Here is a 21308-nt window from a genome sequence, read left to right as displayed (position 1 = left end):
GATCATAATTCTTTGTAACTTCCAGAGATTCCGAGTTAATAATTTTCCTGTCGCAATAGGGAAGTGCTAACCATCCCTTAATAGAATAGTGATAAAATTAATCTGTGAGACCATTTTAAGTCCCATTAAAATGATGTGATCAAATGGATATTAGCCAACTCCAGAAAATGACAACCGGCCAAGAAGTGAAAGCATCTTGCCCTAATTTTCTTGCTTCTGCAGACTTTGCAGGTTCAGGAATATGATGTTTGATCGGCTAAGCCAGGCTTTCTCTACCAAGGTTTCATGAAACCCTAGGTTTTCTTGACAGGAAGGGTGGGAGTTAGATAGACAGACTGATAGATATAACTTGTTAAGCATTTCAGGTGATATGTTGACTTGACCCTCCCCCCCCCCTTCCGATATGGCCAGTGATGGAGGGCGTGGGAAGGGGAGGGGCCCCAGGTGGTGTGTACAGAGCTGTGCTTCCCAGCCATATTCTGCACAATCACACCACTTCAGGGGTTTCTTGAAGCCTGAAGAATGTTTCAGGGGTTTCTCAATGGTGAAAAGGTTGAGAAAGGCTAGGCTAAGCAAGTCTTTTTAGGATGTTCCACAGGCAGAGTGCCACCAAATGAAATGCAGACAACTTACACACAAGGAAGCACACCCATCTGTTAAGAGCACGTCACACACAGCACAAGGCTCCCATGATCTGAGGAACCCCTAATCTGAATAACAATACTTTGAAAATGTAAATTGACCAACAGAAGGACTATTTTCTCTAACACTATATAGCTTTTTAACCATCGAGAATCCCCTGATATATATTTCAAGCTTCGAGAAACCCAAGAAGTGAAATGATTGTGCAGAATATGGTTGGGAAGCAGAGCTGTGGACATGCCCATCCGGGACCCCACCCCTTCCCACTTCCTCCAGGCCCATCATTGGTCATTTTAGGAGGGTGGGCAGATCAATATGACCCTTTATGGTCATTTCACCCGATAAATGTTTAACTTTTTTAAAAAATATATATTAAAAACTTATCAACTCCTCCCCTTTTAGGAAACCCTTCCAGGGCTGTCAAGAAACCCCAGGGTTTCACGAACCCCTGGTTGAGAAGGCCCACTATATAGAATATCTTTTTTATTCAAACAACAACCCCGAACTACCAAAGCTATCAAAAGTACAGGACATATATTTATAATACTGCACATGGACATTTTTTTGGAGAGGGGCCACAAAGTTTGCAATCAATGCACAATAAAAACTTTGAAACCCCCACTTCACACAAACACTTATTGTACAGGCAGCATCCTTATTTATACAAATGGTCTTTGGACCTTTCAGTAAATATGGCATACAAAGAACCGAATCATCTCATACAGGAGACTACACGCAAATGGAGAATCCTGGGAGACTTACATTGAAATTGGACAGCTGAATGCTTTGTACATGCATTTGCTTAGAATCACAGAATCATAGAATCATAGAGTTGGAAGGGGCCATAAAGGCCATCTAGTCCAACCCCCTGCTCAACGCAGGATCAGCCCTGCTTCTTTTGAGTCAAACCACTGGTCTTTCTAGCCTGGTTATATCTGCTGCCTGGCAGTGGTATATTGTCAGAGGGCTTTCCCAGGCTTAGCACTGGAGATTCAGTTTAAATAATAATGACGTAGTATGGGAGGCACTGAGCATATGGTTGCTCTTGTGCCACTAAGGCTACATATTGGCTGTACGCCCCTGATATGTAACCACTAAGGCTACATCTCAGCTGTACCCATGATAGTCATCCAGCCTGGTCACCCTTGTGGGCGTGATTCAGAATGTTGCAAAACTGCTTGGAACCCATGGACAGAGTTTTTAGCCAGTGATCTGGAAGCGACTAAGAGGGACTGCAGTATCTGTGGCAACAATAATTCCAGATGAGTAGCTGAGTTATTCTGGAGCAGCAGCAGAAGCCAGGAGCCCAGTGGTTCATTAAAGACTGACAGCATTTATTCTACCATAAACGTTTGTGAGTTATAGCTCACTTACTCCGATGTCTTGGGGGGTATAAATCTACCATGGATGGAACATGATTCCCCTTCCACACTTGCTTTCCCACTGTAATCAGGTATCATTCAGAACCACCCCTTGATCCTTTAATGGGAGAATCTCTAGGATTGAACCTGAAACCTGTGCTAAGCAAACCATTAAGATTTGTATTCAGAAGTCAGAGATGATGATGATGATGATGATGATGATGATGATGATGATGATGATGATGATGCCATTCCACATGTTTTCAATCTCACATGGATCCCAGCCCTATTTCCAAGCCAGGTCCTGTCTCATTCTAATTTTTCCATTATACATATTAAGATTGCATTGTGCCTTTTAGTCGGGGATGTTTGGACCTCTTCAGCTCCTGTCGTTTGTGGGAGTGGCCAAATTGGGGGGAGTTTTTCTGTTGCGTTCTGCAACCAGTCATGCTTGAGTCCCGTGGAGCCTTGTTCTTACCACGGCCATAGTCTGCTGCTTGTGATATTCTTTGTTCTCTCCAACAGCCTGATGGGTAGAAGCAAATGTAGCAGCCATCTACAGCACCCTCCCCCCACCACCCAGAGAAAATCTTCTGCTTAATTAGGCTTTGACATGTTTACTTTAACCTTTACAGAAAAGGAACTCATGCTGAGAAGTCCCTTGTTTTTGGAACTGCCTGTTTGTCGGCACTATATATACCTAGACAACCTCGAGAGAAAGTGAGGAGGCAGCAGATTGGGAAGTATCTTCCTAAAAGCACCCTAGTGCTGGTGAAATCCTCTGGAATAATGCTTTTAAAGCGTCATTGTTTAAGAGTCTATATTTTAAACCGCTCACTTTTGCTAAACAATTTCATTTGCCTTGGGCAATGGAGGTAAGGCAGCCAAGTCCTTGAAATGCAGCGGTGGCGTTTCATGAATGTGTATGGTGCTGGTGATTTCCGTCCTATGTAAATCTTCCTATAAATTGAGATGCAGAAGATTAATTCGTCGAAATGCTTGATTAGCAGGAGAGGTTCTGATAGGGTGACATGCATATTTTTAAAAAATCTACATATGTCACGCACGTGGTGACAACACTTAAAGTCGTAAATTAGGGGCGTTCGGTGCAATCAGTTTATTGCCCAGAAAATGTCTTGATCAAGCAAGGACAATCCGGATGTAGAAATAAGCCAGTGTGATATATTGGTTACGGTGATGGTCTAGGCTCTGGGAAACCCACACTGAAATCTCCATTCTGCCATGGAAGCAGCCCAGGTCACCTTGGACCAGTTGCTCTCTCTCAGACTAAGCCATCTCATGGTGCTGCTGTTGTGAGGCTAAATTGGAGAAAAAAAGGATATCAATATTTAAATATTATTGAGTCTTCCACTAGGGATGAGCTAAGGGAGGAGCTGGTGCTGGAGAAGACTCTTGCGAGTCCCTTAGACCAGGGGTAGTCAACCTGTGGTCCTCCAGATGTCCATGGACTACAATTCCCATGAGCCCCTGCCAGAATTTGCTGGCAGGTGCTCATGGGAATTGTAGTCCATGGACATCTGGAGGACCACAGGTTGACTACTCCTGCCTTAGACTGCAAAGCGAACAAACTGGTCAGTCCTAGAGGAGATCAGCCCTGACTGCTCCTTAGAAGGTCAGATCCTGAAGATGAAACTCAAATACTTTGGCCACCTCATGAGAAGGAAGGACTCCCTGGAGAAGAGCCTAATGCTGGGAGCGATTGAGGGCAAAAGAAGAAGGGGACAACAGAGAATGAGGTGGCTGGATGGAGTCACTGAAGCAGTAGGTGCAAACTTAAATGGACTTTGAGAAATGGTAGAGGACAGGAAGGCCTGGAGGATCATTGTCCGTGGGGTCGTGATGGGTCAGACACAACTTCGTACCTAACAACAACAAGGGTTTCTCTGTTTTAAAAAAGCACAATGTGTGCATACACCCCGTAATATTCCCAATAGATGATCAGCCCTGTTAGTTTCATGTTATTGCTACAGGGCAGGGATGGCCAAGCTGTCGCTCTCCAGCTACAGGGATGACCACCAGCTATAATTACCATGGCTATTGTAGTTCATGGACTACAAAGCAACAATTTGACCACCCCTGCTATAGGGCTTCCATCACAATAAGTTTCCATTGATTCCATCGGGCCAACACTCTTTAGAGGCATTGCTCAACAAGAGCTTGGTCACCACATTGTTCTTCCATCAGGCATTTGTGAGACTACTTGATATCGAATTGGGGCCATTAGTCCATCAGCTTGATGTGTTCCATCTGGCAGCAGGCCCTCCGGAGTCTCACAACCAAAATGAAACCAAAAACCCTTTACCAACCCGAGTGGTATAAAAGATCTCAATCTTTTATATGCAGGGATGGTAGAGGCTGAACATAGGTGTACAGAGCACATAGTCTACCACCGAGTCCATATCACAAACCTGGTGGCTGCTGGAATGGATATGGGAATGACCATGTTATGGAGGAAAGTGGATTAGATTCTAGAGAGGCCATTTTCAGTGATAGCCCATTGCAGCTGTTGTGAATGCTTTGGCCTTTTATGGTGATCATCAAATTCAGATGGATTCCAGGCATTTCCCCAGATTTCTCCAGCACAGCAGTGCTCACACAGTAATCCTTTTAGGGCTGGCTTTCTCAACAAAGGTTTCCTTAAATCCTGGGGTTTCTTGATGGCCTTTATTGACCACATATGTTGACCCAGTTTCTCCTCTCAAAATGGCCGATGATGGGCCTGGAGGGAGTGGGAAGGGGAAGGGTCCTGGGTGTTTGTGTCCACAGAGATGCTTCCCAGCCATATTCTGCACGATATGCCATTTCTGGGGTTTCTCAAATCCTGAAGAATGTTTCAGTGGTTTCTTACTGGTAAAAAAGTTTCACAAAGGCTGTTTTAGGGATCTATTTCCAGTATTGCAAACCACCTTGTCTATCCATGGCCGCCAACTCTGGATTTAAGTATCCACAGATTTGGCCACGTTGAGCACTAGATATATTGATGCCCTGCTTTGCTCCTCCACGGGGACCTAAATTACAGTTCTCCTCTCTTTCATTTGATTTTGATCACTGGCTTATGAGGTAAATTAAGCTAAGAGAAAGTGACTGGTCCAAGGTCATAGAATCATAGAATCATAGAGTTGGAAGGGACCTCATGGGTCGTCTAGTTCAACCACCTGCACTATGCAGGACACTCACATCCCAATCGCTCATCTACTGTAACCTGCCACCCCTTTGCCTTCACAGAATCATCCTCTCCGTCAGATGGCTATCCAGCCTCTGTTTAAAAATTTCCAAAGATGGAGAACCTACCACCTCCCGAGGAAGCCTGTTCCACTGAGAAACTGCTCTGACTGTCAGGAACTTCTTCCGGATGTTTAGATGGAATTTCTTTTGAATTAATTTCATCCCATTCATTCTAGTCTGTCCCTCTCGGGCAAGAGAGAACAATTCTCCTCCTTCCTCCAGTAAGGTCAACCAGTAAGCTGCCATGCCAGAGAGGGGATATGAAACTGGGTCTCCTGGATCTTAATTTGGCATCCTAGCCACTATACTGCATGATCTGAGCCACTTGCTTTGGCAGCATAGATCATCAGACGAGGCTATTCATCATCTTAAAACAGAGTACTTCCCTTGAAATGAATGGCAGGCTGAGTGTATATCCTTTCATTTTGTAATTTTAGTGAGCAAGACCACCTCCTCGCTTTCATCTTTATTTTAAACGTATTTTTGCTGTTAACTTTCCCACCACTGAGAGCTATTTTCAGTGAGTTATACTCTTTTTTTTTCCACATAGGGCAAGATTTCTTAAAATACAGTCCTCTTTCCAAGTCTGGAAAATTTCAGACTCGGACCAGAAACAAGGACAGGGAAGTACTGTTGGGAATAGTAGCGCTAATCCATGGAAAAGCATCAACAGGCTTGTTTCATTCACGTAGCCCAATTTCCCTTAGAAAAACCAGTGCCTTGAAAGCCATCTCACAATGCTTGGAAGTGATCCTGGCTCCTTTGTTTCCTGGAGGGAACTCTAAACTCCTTTTGTTGTGCTCTTTTCTTTTTTTTCTTCTTTTTTTGGGCAAAAGACTGTTTTCTTTCTTTGAAATATCTCATGCAGATAATGGATAATGACCCCCTTCTCCTTGCTTTCTCTTGAAAACGTCTAACTGCATTAGCTATCCAACGGCAGTGCCTAACCTGGCTCATTGTTTTAGTTCCTGGTTGCAGATTCATCTCATTTTTTTTTTTTTTTTGTCCTCTCATTCCCCACTGCCCCATTTTTTCTTAAAGAGCTGCAGGAAAAGATAAATTAGTTCTGGCAGGGGAGTCCCCCCTCCCTTTTTTTAACACTGCAGTCCTAGTGGCAAATGTCCACTGAATATAATAGGGCTAAACCACAAGTGTGTGTGATGTGCAATTTCTCACGCGGCAATCCTCCGTACCAAAAGAAAGGCAGGATGCCACAAGTGGCACAGAAACAAAAAGCTTACTTATTTGGTATCAGAATACTGGGGCATATTATATTAAAAAATGGAGGTTCATCCAGTTCACGTCACTGTCCCTTTATATGTTAACTGGACACCCTTCAGCAGTGGCAGGTGAATTCATTTCTTAACTGGTTGTGTCCTATAGAGACTCCAATGAAATCTACTCATGAACTAAAGCAGGGGGAGTCAAACTGCGGCCCTCCAGATGTCCATGGACTACAATCCCCATGAGCCCCTGCCAGCATTCGCTGGCAGGGGCTCATGGGAATTGTAGTCCATGGACATCTGGAGGGCCGCAGTTTGACTACCCCTGAACTAAAGCAAAGTTCAAGGAAAGGGGGCTTTTCCCTCTTCCCTCTCACCGTCCTCCTCTCCTTTCAATAGAAAAGCCATCCATGCAGAAACCTGGGCTTATTCTCTTCAGGCACCAGGCCCAATCATCTCATTTATATACACATAACACCCTCCTCGCCATTGGCATTGTCACAACACGCTGCATCCTTTGCACGTCCTAATCCCTGCTGGCATCCCAGCGCCGCCGGCTTTGCTCAAGTCATGCGATTCTGTGGCGATCCCGAGCATGCAGGGGCTCTGAATTGCAGTCGCTGCTCCGCTCTCCTTCCCACAGCGGTTTCCCTTTCATGGCATCCCCCGGCAGCCCGCCTGCACGGTGGGGAGGGAAAGTTTTCAGATCCCGCTCGTGCCAAAGAAAGTATGCCTTGTTTGCCACAAGGGGGAGCCTCTGGGCAGAAGCTGGGCACCACGAAGGATGCGATGCTGCCCTGGACAATTACGTCCGCAGCAATCATGATGGCTGGATGCATCAACAACAGGCTTGATCTATAAGGTTTTGCCAGCAAACGGAATGTGGGCAACTCATTTCCTTTCCAAAAGAACCCTGATCTCTTTAGCCCTACAGACTGAGTAAATGCCATAGCCTGAAGTCTGTGCAGGAGCCCCTGAAACATTATTCAGGCTTTGAGGAGCCCCAGAATCAGGTCGGATCTTTTAGGTTGGCCTCCCTGATATGCCTGAGGAGGACTGGGGGGAGGGAGGGGAGAGGAGGTGGTTTGAGGCAGGCGTCCAGACTCCACCCCTGCAAATCAGGGAACCCACCACTGTTTGCAAGCCTGGTTTGAACAGGAAGCACAAACCAACATTTGCAGGCGGTGATGTCATTGTAAACAATGTTTGGCCGTGCAGCATGAGGATTTCCAATTACTTTGTGGCCCCAAAGGGGAGCTCTTCCACCAAGCCTTCAGTTGAGACTGACACCAGGGGCCTCCCTCAACCTGCCTCCTTGTCAAGCAACTCTGACGCTCACCCGCCAGCCTAAAGCTTTACTTGGATTTTAGTAAAGCTTTTGATAAGGTTCCCCATGATGTTCTGATGGATAAATTGAAGGACTGCAATCTGGATTTTCAGATCGTTAGGTGGATAGGGAATTGGTTAGAGAACCGCACTCAGAGAGTTGTTGTCAATGGTGTTTCATCAGACTGGAGAGAGGTGAGTAGCGGGGTACCTCAGGGCTCGGTGCTTGGCCTGGTACTTTTTAACATATTTATTAATGATCTAGATGAGGGGGTGGAGGGACTACTCATCAAGTTTGCAGATGACACCAAATTGGGAGGACTGGCAAATATTCCAGACGATAGAGACAGAGTTCAACGAGAGCTGAACACAATGGAAAAATGGGCAAATGAGAACAAGATGCAATTTAGTAAAGTTATGCATCTGGGTCAGAAAAATGAAAAGCATGCCTACTGGATGGGGGATACGCTTCTAGGTAACACTGTGTGTGAACGAGACCTTGGGATACTTGTGGATTGTAAGCTAAACATGAGCAGGCAGTGTGATGCAGCGGTAAAAAAGGCAAGTGCCATTTTGGGCTGTATCAACAGGGGCATCACATCAAAATCACAATATGTCATAGTCCCATTGTATACGGCACTGGTCAGACCACACCTGGAGTACTGTGTGCAGTTCTGGAGGCCTCACTTCAACCCAACTCTAATCAAGAAGGACGTAGATAGAATTGAAAGCGTACAAAGGAGAGCGATGAGGATGATCTGGGGCCAAGGGACCAAGCCCTATGAAGATAGGTTGAGGGGCTTGGGAATGTTCAGCCTGGAGAAAAGGAGGTTGAGAGGGGACATGATAGCCCTCTTTAAGTATTTGAAAGGTTCTCATTCGGAGGAGGCCAGGATGCTATTCCTGTTGTCTGCAGAGGAAAGGACACGCAGTAATGGGTTTAAACTACAAGTACAACGATATAGGCTAGATATCAGGAAAAAAAATTTCACAGTCAGAGTAGTTCAGCAGTGGAATAGTCTGCCTAAGGAGGTGGTGAGCTCCCCCTCACTGGCAGTCTTCAAGCAAAGGTTGGATACACACTTTTCTTGGATGCTTTAGGATGCTTAGGGCGGATCCTGCGTTGAGCAGGGTGTTGGACTAGATGGCCTGTATGGCCCCTTCCAACTCTATGATTCTATGAAGCTGCTGCCCAGCTGCTGTCACACCCGCCCCCATCCTGATCTGCTGCCATCTATTAGCCTTTAGCAAAGGTCCCGACTTTTTGACTGTTGTCTTCCTGTTTCATGTTCATTATATGCCTTCTGTTCAAATATTGCTATATATGTTTTAAATGTACTGATTCTACTGTTCCACGAACACAGTGGGGGTTGGTATATACATTGAATGAATGAATGAATGAATGAATGAATGAATGAATGAATGAATGAATGAATGAATGAGAGGAGAGCTCACACCAGCAATCCCAAAGCTTCCCCCAAAGTCATTCATACAGTATAGGTGCGGTTGGGCATTTTGTCTGAACCAACATTTGACAGCCCCAGTGACTGCTTCTGTAAAACACAACGTGACATTTTATTGATATCCTGCCCTTCCCCAAAGGCTCGGGGAGAGTAACAACAAAAGTTGTTATATGTGTATTTATTTACTAAAGATGTTTCCTAAAATTCAAAGGAACAGCTGATGACAATCAAATCTCTTGCTAACCTTAGTATGTTTGACAAATGAAAAAGACCACTGCTCTCACTCATTCTGTGCGTGTGTGTGTGTGTGTGTACACACACACACACACAAAATGCACACGTGTATGTGAATATAGTGGGAAGTGTGTAGAGGTAATTCCTGCCATTATATTGCTAGTAGTCGGGTTTATTTGATATGAACTTGGTGTGCGTGTCCGTGCGCGCGTGTGTGTTTAAAGTACCACATGATACGGCTTTGAAACTTCAGTTTGTTAAAAAAAAAAATGTAACAGCCTTACAGCCTTTGAAGTCGCGGCTGATCTAGCTCTGAACAGATCCATTCAAGTTCAACTAACATCAGACAACTGTTTAGTGTATCAGAGGAAGCCACAAAAGCAAGGATTTCATCAATATTTCACAACAGCCTCGGGGAAACTGTAGATTGCGATGCTGTAGGGCAGCTAATGGAATTACACACAAGGGTTTTGTACATTTAAAATAAGCAGCTACTAAAAAAAAATACCTTTCAGTTTGATAGAAACTGTGTAAAAGAAGAAAGAAAGAAAAAAAAAACCTGCAGATGGAGGAAACAAATAGCTACCAACATTTATTCATGTCAGGATGATAGGTCATTTAATAACAGGTATGTCTTTTTCTTTTCCCTCCCTCTCCCCCACCCCAACGGCTTAGGCAATAATAAAGATTAACATTTATGAAAAGCAGCATAAAAACAGTAGAGCCAAATGAATAATTAAAGATGCTCCTGAAGAATTTGTTTTGTGTTGGACGGCCGGGAAGCTGTCTTACGAGCAAAGGAATGTCTCTCTCCTTTAAACAATACAAGGGCCGAGAAGGATGATTATGAACGCTCAGCTGTTTGGATGGGGAAAGCTTTGGAAGGGGTGCCGCAGGACATGGACTTTCTCGTGGACGTTTGGAATGGCCATTTAAAGCTCCGGGTCCTATTCACCTGGCTTGAGAATATTTACAATAATAATAACAACAATAATAATAAAAAACCCAGATTCTTTGCAACGGAATCTGTGTCCAATAACACAGTGTAAGATCAGCGTTTCCTCCACGAGACTCTTTATCAGAGTCAAGAATTCTGCATACGACATGACATTTCCTATTCTAAAATTAGATCTCTACCCAACACTGCATTATTCACCTTAGAAAAACAAGTTTGTGCTGACCTTCGGTGCAATTACGTTAAAATGCTTACATATGGTTTGTCTCAGATTACTTCTTTGAGAGGGCGCTGCTTTTGTAAGGCTTTTAACTTTATTATTTGTCATTTCGTAACCATTTAAAAAATAACAATTGTGGGGAAAATAGATATGTAGCTTAAATGGCAGGAGGAGTGGAAATTCACTGGTTTAAGGACCTGCACATCCAGAAACCAGTTTGGTGGTCTTTGGAAAACCACCATCTTTTAGGGTTGACTTTCTCTCACCTCTCACCTCCAATATACAGTTAATAGTATCTGGCCATCTTTCCAGAATAAGGTTACAAGGAATCCTGAATGCTTTATGAGCACTGTAAACAGCAGTGGTAGTATCATTATTACAGCAAAATACCGCAGGGCCTGCAAAATGGCACTATTCCAACAGACATATTGTTGGGGCTACAGGAGGTAAATAAAATCAAATGGGCCTCCTCTCTCCCTTTCCGGAGTATCCTACTATGGATGGTGGCCTAAGATATAGATGCACAACAGGATTACAATGTAAGATCATCTTCACTGTAAGGCAGGGGTAGCCAAACGCTGGCAGGGGCTCATGGGAATTGTAGGCCATGGACATTTGGAGGACCACAATGCAGGCTAACCAACGCTTGTGTCTTTGCTGCTTTCCTATAGTCACTTTATAGTCACAGGTTGACTACCCCTCCTGTAAGGTACGGCTTCACTCTGATTCAGCAATATATTTATTTATTTAGCTGTGCACTCATCACCGTTTTCTACGAGGACTACCTTTCCATCAGCTGGAGGACAGTATATATCAGGTTTTCTCAAATAGGGCTTCCTGAAACCCTGGAAGATTTTCCTGAATAGAAGGGAGTTAATTAATTTTAATCTATTTTTCAAGTTTGCTAAAGGTTTATCAGGTGGTATGCCCATACGTGGTCATGTTGACCTGCCTCCCCCTCCCAAAAGGGCCAGTGATAGGCCTGGAGGGGTGGAAAGGGGAGGTGCTCTGAGTGGGCGTGTCCACAGCTATGCTTCCCAACCATATTCTGCATGATCGCACCACTTCTGGGCTTTCTCAATGGTAAAAAAGTTGAGAAAGGCTGGTATAGATAAGGCAGGTTGACCCACTCTGTGTTACAAACCATCTCCTGTGATTGGCACTCTTCTCTCCTCCACCTCTAAAAAAGGTAAAGGTATCCCCTGTGCAAGCACCAAGTCATGTCTGACCCTTGGGGTGACACCCTCCAGCGTTTTCATGGCAGACTCAATACGGGGTGGTTTGCCAGTGCCTTCCCCAGTCATTACTGTTTACCCCCCAGCAAGCTGGGTACTTTTTACCGACCTTGGAAGGATGGAAGGCTGAGTCAACCTTGAGCCGGCTGCTGGGATTGAACTCCCAGCCTCATGGGCAGAGCTTTCAGACAGCTGCCTTACCACTCTACGCCACAAGAGGCTCTTCCACCTCTGCATAGAGGAGATGAAAAATGGCACATTGAAGAGGCAGGGATCATCAAGACCAATTGTCCCAAGCTGTCTTTCTCATCCACGAGGAGTCCATGCCAATGACTACTAGGATGAATTGCTTGGAATAGACATTGCATGATGCTTGTATATCAGTCCGACTTTTTAATTCTTACCCTATGGCTGCCCAGATCTGGATGGCTGCTCTTGCCGGATCCTGGAAGCTAAGCAGGAGTGGCTCTGGTTAGTATTTGAATGGGAGACCGCCAAGGGAATTCAGGGTTGTTATGAAGAGGCAGGCAATGGCAAAGCAACCCTTGCCTTGAAAACCCTCCAGGCTTGCCATACTCTTGCTGTGACCTAGAATCATAGAATCATAGAGTTGGAAGGGGCCATACAGGCCATCTAGTCCAATCCCCTGCTCAACGCAGGATCAGCCCTAAGCATCCTAAAGTACCTGATGGTACTTTCCACTACCAGGGCTGCATCCACCTATCTTTCGCTACTGCGCTATAGCAGTCTTTCACAGCTGGATTGACTTGTCCACCCAACTGCAAACTAAGGGCTATAGCCCAACGACAGCACGATAGCCCCCATTTTGCGGAACGTTCCCCACCCACCCAGTTTCTTTAATTTCATTCTAATTTTTTTTTACTGCTTTTCTCTTTCTTCTTTTCCTTTCTTTTGGAAGCGCACCAAGGAAACAGCCGTCTGCATAAACCCGCTTTCATTTCCTACTCAGTATTACAGCTTGCAAAGGCTGACTTCTGACCGTTTTCACAGCTTATAAGCACTGGGCTATCAAACCACGAAACCAGCATGAAGGTCATTACGCCGGCCGGGGTCTTTCTTCAACTAACTTCTCCGATCTGTAAGCAATAAGCAGTTGTGGAGATTGATATGATACTTGGTGAGTAATTTGGATGAACTATAACACCAGCTCGGTAAAGTATTACAATTTTAAATGTGTCCAGAAAATAATTGAAATTCCGGTTTCAGCTCCCATCCTTAATGCGCAGTGCTCGGCGTATTTAACAGCTGACTAGTTTAGCATGAGCATTGCTTTACAAATGAGGTCATATTGTTTTAAGAAACAATCTCGCCATCAAGCTCTGTTAAAAGGAGGAGAAGCCCAGAGATGAAGCGGGGAAGACTTTTGAAGCGTTTTTGTCTCTTCCCTCCATGTTTACCACGTCGACTGTAGTTCTCGGGATTGTCTCAAGACAAACAAAGGGGATGCTGGCATTTAGGAGAGACCCTGTGATGAGCGACTGGCAGGGATATTCTTTCTTATTATTAGTCTGTCAGAAAGATCCTTGTTCTACATCACTCCATCTTGGCAACACTGGCCAGAGATGGGAGAGTTCAAAAAAAATTTCCCTCCAACAGATTGTTCCCACATGTACCGTGTCAGTTCCTGAACGGTGCAGAATTGAGCGGATAGTGTGGAAAGAACAGAGCCCAAACCAGGTGCAGGCCCAGTCATTTCAATGGGCAAAATGAAGACTTCCATCTTCCCCCTTCAGTGATTAATTTGCTAATAATGCAAGGTGCAGTCCAACCTGGAAGATTAGTATTTCTAGATACATAAGATCTAGTTTGGGTTACTCTTTGCCAATAGTATGGGTGTAGGGTCACCTGCTGATAGGTGACATCTGGTGTTCTCCTGCTATGACCTTGGATCGCCAGATGACCAAGATCATTTCCCCTGGAGAAAATGGCTGCTTGGAAGATGGCCTCTATGGCATTCTCTGCTGAGCTCCCACCCCTCCTCAAACCCCACCCTCTCCAGGTTCCACACCCCAAATTGCTAGGTATTTCTCAACCCATACCAAGCAACCCTTTGTGATTCCATCATTTTCCCCGTGAAGCTGCAATTATCTCTGCAGGTCAACTGTAATTCCAAGAGAACTCCAGACATCACCTAGAGCAGTGGTAGTCAACCTGTGGTCCTCCAGATGTCCATGGACTACAATTCCCATGAGCTCCTGCCAGTGTATGCTGGCAGGGGCTCATGGGAATTGTAGTCCATGGACATCTGGAGGACCACAGGTTGACTCCCCCTGACCTAGAGGATGGCAACCCTATTATGCAATGTCAGGGCAGACATTACTGCAGGAAGGTGACAAAAGCCACTTCTGTGAGCTTCATCCATTCACACAACCTTGGATGCAATCCTGTTTGTGTATCGTTATTCCTGAATAATCTCTAATGCTGCTTGCTACATCCGGCAATTTTACAGAGTTATGCTCAGTGGCCATAGATTTTGGGTTGCAACCTCCAGATAGGTGCTCCAGGTGTGCATGGACTACAGAAATCAGCTCCCCTGGAAGAAATGACCCCCTAAGACAAGTGTCTCTATGGCATCAAATCTCCACCGCTTCATAAACTCTGCCCCCTTATCCCCATTCTTTCAAATCTTTAGGGATTTTTGTTGCACCATTTGGGAATAGTGACCACAAAGCTATTACGCTCAGCTTTCAAGTCTTTGGAAAGTTATCCGTGAAGTCCAAAACTGTAACATTTGATTTCAAAAGCAGGAACTTTACAAAAACGAAAGGAAAAATAAAAAAGGAAGCAGAAGGGAAAGATAAGGAAGTTCAACCTTAGAGGATGTTTGGAAGCTATTCAAAATCACACTAATTGAAGCCCGACTTAAGGTGACTCTATTACCCAGTGAATTAATGACCTCCTAAATGTCCTATTGTTGACAGCCTGTTCGGCTTCAAGAGAGCCAGCTTGGTGTAGTGGTTAGGAGCGCCAACTTCTAATCTGGTGAGCTGGGTTTGATTCCCTGCTCCTCCCCCACATGCAGCCAGCTGGGTGACCTTGGGCTCCTCACAGCACTGATAAAGCTGTTTTCACAGAGCAGTAATATCAGGGCTCTGTCAGCCTCACCTCCTTCACAGGGTGTCTGTTGTGGGGAGAGGAAAGGCGACTGTAAGCCGCTTTGAGACTCCTTCTGGTAGAGAAAAAGTGGCATATAAGAACCAACTCTTCTTCTTCTTCAGATGAAGAACTATGGTTTCCTTTGAGCCAATCCATCTCATGTTGTACCTTCCTTTCCCCCTGCTGCCTTCAATTTTTCCCCGGCATAGTGCCACTGTAATGGGTTTAAACTACACGTAGAATGATACCAGCTAGATAGGACAAAATTCTCACAGTCAGAATAGTTCAGCAGTGGAATCAACTGCCTCAGGAGGTGGTGAGCTCCCTCTCATTGGCAGTCATCAAGCAGCGGCTGCACAGACCCTTAACTAGATGCTTTGTGATTGATCCTGCATTGATATATGGCCCCTTCCAACTCTATGATTCTATATTTCTTTTCTAGTGAGTCTTGTATTTTCATAATATAACTGAAGACTGATAGCCTCAGTTTAGTCTAAAAAAATTAGCTTGTAGGATGAGTTCTGGCTTGATGTGTTCTAGAACAGGGGTAGTCAACCTGTGGTCCTCCAGATGTTCATGGACTACAATTCCCTACAATTCCCATCAAACTCTGGCATACACTTATTGGTCTTTTTGGCGGTCCACAGCATCTATGAAGCTCTCTTCCGACACCACATTTCAAATGAATTTACTGTCTTCCTGTCTGCTTTATTCATAGGTGACAAGTCTAAATATCCTTGTGCAATTTCAGGCCTATACATGATTCTGCATGTGCCTCATTCCCTACCCCAACAAGCCCAAAGAAGCCACAAATCTAAATTCTAAGTACACACACAACCAGGGCTTAGCACAGCCCTGATAGAGCTGTTTTGACAGAGCAATAATATCAAGGACCTCTCAGCATGACTCGTAGGGTGTCTATTGCGGGAAGAGGAAAGCGAATTGTAAGGCGATTGGAAGCCACTTTCATACACCTTCTGGTAGAGAAAAGCGAGAAAGAAGAACCACTTTTCTACTACTTCTTGAGACAGAAACGGGAGTTACAAAGGCAGGAGAAGGAGCTTGGATACTGCCTCTTGTCAAAAATGTTCCCCTGCAAAGAAAGCTACAATTCTACGGAGAAGAATTTCTAGACTAACCCTCTGCCTGGCTTTCTATACACAAGGAATACACACATCATGGAACATTCCAGAATTTCCAAACCTTCTCTAAAATAGCACAGTCTGGAGAGCCACAGGCTTACTTTGTACTGCATGAACTACTGTTTTGGAGAAATAGGTCATCCATGCAGTCCTGGGATTAAGGCCTGTAAATAAGCTCTGCTAAACTTAAGCCTGACACCTTTTATCTGAGACACTAAGCACTACAACGAACTCCATCTACACGGCAATCATGATTCTAAAACTATACCCACAACATTCTTTTATGGTGTTTTTTTTAATAAAAAAAAGGAAACATATATATTTCTGAAAGGATCTTTCATTGAGCTTGTATTATAACCCTTTTTAAATTAAAATGACAACTGGAGCAGAATTTACCCCTCACAAAAGAAGGTCTTGATTATTTCTCAATATCATTGTATGTTCCTCAAGACATAGATATTTGCATGTTGGGTCCCCTGTCCCCCCCAAATACTGTTCCGATTTCTGTCCCTTCCATTCTGTTTCCTTCCCTTCGAGGGAACACTGCTCTGACTCTTGGATTTCAAGCACGACACTTCTTGAAATGGAGCAGACGCACCTGGGATGTTGTTTATTAAGGCATCATTATGTGTCTGTGGTGGCATCATTTATATCCTGCGGAAGAGACCATGCCAGGTCAAGATCAACAGTTTGAGGGACCCATTCATCAGGATAGAGCAGGTGGCAGGGGCGGTATAAGGAATCACTCCGGAAGGAGCACAAACTGAAATGGATGGAAGTGTGAAAGTAATAAGAAAGTGATCAGTGAGAGTATAAACAGCAGCCAATAAATCAAGGGAGGCAAACCACAGAGTAGAAATCAAATCAAAAAGATTTTCTTTAAATGTGAAAGGACTCAGAGGGAGTCCCACCCTCCTCCCCAACTCTTCTGCATATCATCTGTTTGTCCATGATTTTGTTGTTGTTGTTGGGAGCAGCAAAATGGCCAAGAGGGAAATTATATTATTATTATTATTATTATTATTATTATTATTATTATTATTATTATTATTATTATTATTATTTTCATCATCAGTATTGTTGTTGTTGTTATTATTATTATTATTAAATTTATATCCCGCCTCCCCTCACCCATTGTCAGAGGAATCCACAATTACATGATCCAAGCCCCCCCCCCAATATCAGGCTTCCTTCTCCAGGGGACATTTTTACCACTGCCATAATTACTGGATTCACTAGCCATACTGTGTTGGCTACGGAATAATTTTATAATTTTTAAATAATTTTTTAGATTGTTAGAATTTTAAATGTATACGAATGTTAGAAACTGCCCTGGGCTCATCATTGGGGACGGGGGGCTTGTACATTAAATTATCAACTGATTTTCAAGAGGTGATCCCCCCCAGTTGCCGTGCTCAGATACTAGAGCAGAAGGAATTACCCCGAAATATGTCCATCCTCAGCTAATTCCATAGCATTATTGGCCTGGGTGTATTCATTGTTACCGCCATCATGGGACTGTGCAGTATTAAGATGTTTTATTGGGTGCTTGTTTTTATGAATTGCGATTTTATTATTTTTTTTATTGCATATGTTTTAAACCACCGTGAACCAGAATTTCTGGGAATGGCGGTATATAAATTAAATTATAAATAAAATAAAAATTGTGAGGAGCAAGGAGAAGCGCCAAGACAAATGCCAACCTGATAAAAAAGTCCTCAAGCAGCCACCGTAGACAAGCAACCACAACAGTCGCGGTGGCAACGTCACTTCCTAACAAGAAGAGCACTCATAATGTTCTGAAGCAGCAAAACCAATTAAGCGTCCAGTGGCACCTTTAGGCATGAGCTTTCGTGTGCATGCACATTTCCCCTGTTTGCCCATTATTCCTTTCATGGAGACATTTACGGTTTTTATTGTGGCCAAATGCTTCCTGTGCAATTCAATCTCTAAACGGGTGGTTTTCCCCTATTCATCTCTGGACCCTGCTAACCATTTTCATTCTGCTGTGTGTTAATTTAGTCTCCACGTCTATCCGTCTGAATGGATTCCTTCCATCCCATGGCATTGTATCTGAGGAAGTGTGTGCCGCTCACATTTGAATAAAACTTAGTTGGTCAATCAATCAATCAATAAACATTTAATGGCGCAATCTGTATAAAGAGTAACAGTGATCAGAATAAAACAGCATATTAATAAGAAACTAAAATTAGATTAAATGGATAAACAGGGGCTATCCAATTTGGTGACAGCAAAGGACTTTGCATAGGAATCCAGCTACAGCTGCTGAAATTGTTGGCTCTCTGTCTTCTACTTTGTTGGTCTTAAAGGTGCCACTGGGCTCTAAATTTGTTCTCCTTGGCAGGTCGGTCTTTCCCTCATTGTCAACCTTGGCAGGCAGCCTAGATAGATCATTCCCCCACCCCGAAAGGCCACTAGGATATTTCTAGGTGCACAGATGTCTAGAAATGAGGAATGCCTTAAAACTTTTGTAAAATGAAGAGCAATCAAAATTTTGCACAACTATATTTAGGCCTTGTTCTAGAACAACTATGTGATCTGAGAGCAAGTCTGTCACTTAGCAGATCCCTAACACTCATTAACTATGAGGAAACATCTCTGAATTCACGACAACTGCATGGAGACGGGGATCAAATTAATTGGTCAAGTCATCATCACCTTGGTTAGCAAACCCCGCTGCCAATGTACTCTCGTAGAATCATAGAGTTGGAAGGGACCACCTGGGCCATCTAGTCCAACCCCCTGCACTATGCAGGACACTCACAACCCTATTGCTCATCCACTGTAACCTGCCACCCCCTTGAACCTTCACAGAATCAGCCTCTCCGTCAGATGGCTATCCAGCCTCTGTTAAGAAATTTCCAAAGAAACATTTTCAAACCCTTCTTCCCTTCTACATTGGCAAGCGGACCTCGCCTTGTCCAGATGCTACCATTTGGGGGGAGCCATGATTTCATTCTTCAGTTCTCTAGAGGGCTGTTATGTTGAAGAGGGCAAAGAAGACTTCTTCAGTGCTACGACAGAAGGCAAGATTAGATCGAATGGGTTTTAGTTACAGAAGAGCAGATTTCAATGGAACATCCGGAGAAAATTGCTAAGAGCAATTCAATCATGGAAGTAATTCCCGAGCTGGGTTGTCAGCCAGGGGTGTTCCCTCACTGGAGGTTATCAAGAAGAGTCTGGACAGCCATCTGACAGGAACGTTGTGGCTTAGTATTTTGTGTCTTGAGCAGGGAGCTGGGCTAGCTGGCTTCTAAGCCTCTTCCATCTCTGTGACTTGACAACTTTGCCTATAAGTAGCATCAGGGAAGAGCTACAGAAAGCTCTTCCACTGCTCTTTGGAGAGCCAGTAGAGGTGCTAAGGAAGAACTAGGCCCTCCTGACCCCTTCTGTCCATCAGTCAGAGCAGGGAAAACAGTTCAGTGGGGAGCCAAAAAGGATTTAAATATATGTAAATGCTGTCAAATCTCAACCAACATCTGGCAGCCCCAGCAAAGGGATTCCTGCAGAGCCTTCTTTGGTTGTCTACCACCCAAGTGGGTGGGCAGAAGGGACTGTGTCGGTGCTTGGCTCTTGTGACCCTTTCTTGCATGCCCAGCGAGGTTGGTAAGTGAATTTCCTCCAGGCTATACTGGTCAGGGATTCTACTTTTCGGGTGGGGGGCATCATCTGGACATGGAATTAGGGTCACTGTGGTGGGCAGATAGTTGTGAATCTCCTGCCTTCTACAGGGATTCGGACCAGATGACCCTGGAGGTCCTTCCAACTCTATGATTCCAAGTACCAACCCTGCTTAGTTTCTGAGGTACGAAAAGATCGGGTCGTGCCACGCTGCACTATCTTCCCTTCCATTGAGGAATCAGGATAGTTCCACTGACCCTGTGCCACAAGGTCTTTCCCAAATCGCATGTCATCTCGATCCCCATCTACGCTCTCTTTCAGAAAGCAAAATGCCTGAAATGTGACCGACCCGCTTGATTTACGGTAAATCTGAAACATAGTGGGCATGTGACAAGTGGCTTCATGGAGGCTGCACTGTGAAAGGAACGGGGTGGGAGTTGCACAAGTTCCTAAGCTTAGTTTTGGAAGTAAAAAGGTAAAGGTATCCCCTGTGCAATCACCGGGTCATGTCTGACTCTTGGGGTGACGCCCTCCAGCGTTTTCATGGCAGACTCAATACGGGGTGGTTTGCCAGTGCCTTCCCCAGTTATTACCGTTTACCCCCCAGCAAGTTGGGTACCGACCTCATGAGTCAACCTTGAGCCGGCTTCTGGGATCGAACTCCCAGCCTCATGGGCAGAGCTTCAGACTGCATGTCTGCTGCCTTACCACTCTGCACCACAAGAGGCTCTTTTGGAAGAGGTAACTCATAATTTGAAGCAGGACCGCTACCTCTGCTGCTGAGGCATGTCATGAATTGTGGGTTGAACCTCAGCCAAATTTAGCCAAAAAAATAACTTAAAAAAAAATAGACCGGCCTCCAGCTCATAAGGAAATTATTTATTTAAAGGTAATCGCTGTACCATATTTGCTGCAGATTCGGGACGAGGTAATAGGAGTAGGGAGAGGAGGAAATGCATTCTCTAGAACTGATGCATGTTTTTCATTTCATCAGGAGTCGCAGCGATTCAAGGCTTCCAAGAACACATGGGAGAGACCGGGTCTGCACATTCTCCCAGCTGATTCACTAAGTGGAGAAAATTCCTTCAGGATTTCGCAAAGTATGATGGATTGGAAGGCTGTAAAATTAAAACATAGGTATTTCCCACAAATGTGAGGCCAAAAGAACTTTGTATAATAAGAAAAAAAAGGGGGGGGTCTTCAAATTAACTCCACAAACCCCATAGAGAAACAGGTCGTTTTCTGCAATTTTAAAAGCCAAGGCCCGCGGCTATATGCAAAAAACAAAGCAGCCATAATGATGCTGCTTTTTATTCACTGAGGATGATTCTTATGTCACCTCTGGGAGGTCACTGGCTACCCTGGCTGTCCAGGAGATCCGTGCAAAACCTCCACCCCGATGTTCAACATGCTGTATTCTCCACTATGTCCCGGTCCTGACCATTTTCTCATTGCTTTTAAGTTTGTTGTGTGTTTTGCCTTAACATTTATTGCTGCTCAGG

General features: G+C 44.4%; 1 protein-coding gene across 2 annotated transcripts in view; it reads right to left on the bottom strand.

Moving 5' to 3' along the window:
* TSHZ2 (teashirt zinc finger homeobox 2) overlaps window positions 1-21308 on the bottom strand; it is a 421574-nt gene that overhangs the window by 144676 nt on the left and 255590 nt on the right. The gene's annotated exons all lie outside the window — the stretch shown is intronic.

Source organism: Paroedura picta, chromosome 4 (genome assembly GCF_049243985.1).
Source record: "Paroedura picta isolate Pp20150507F chromosome 4, Ppicta_v3.0, whole genome shotgun sequence".
Lineage (NCBI taxonomy): Eukaryota > Metazoa > Chordata > Lepidosauria > Squamata > Gekkonidae > Paroedura > Paroedura picta.
This window is presented reverse-complemented; position numbering and strand designations above follow the sequence as displayed.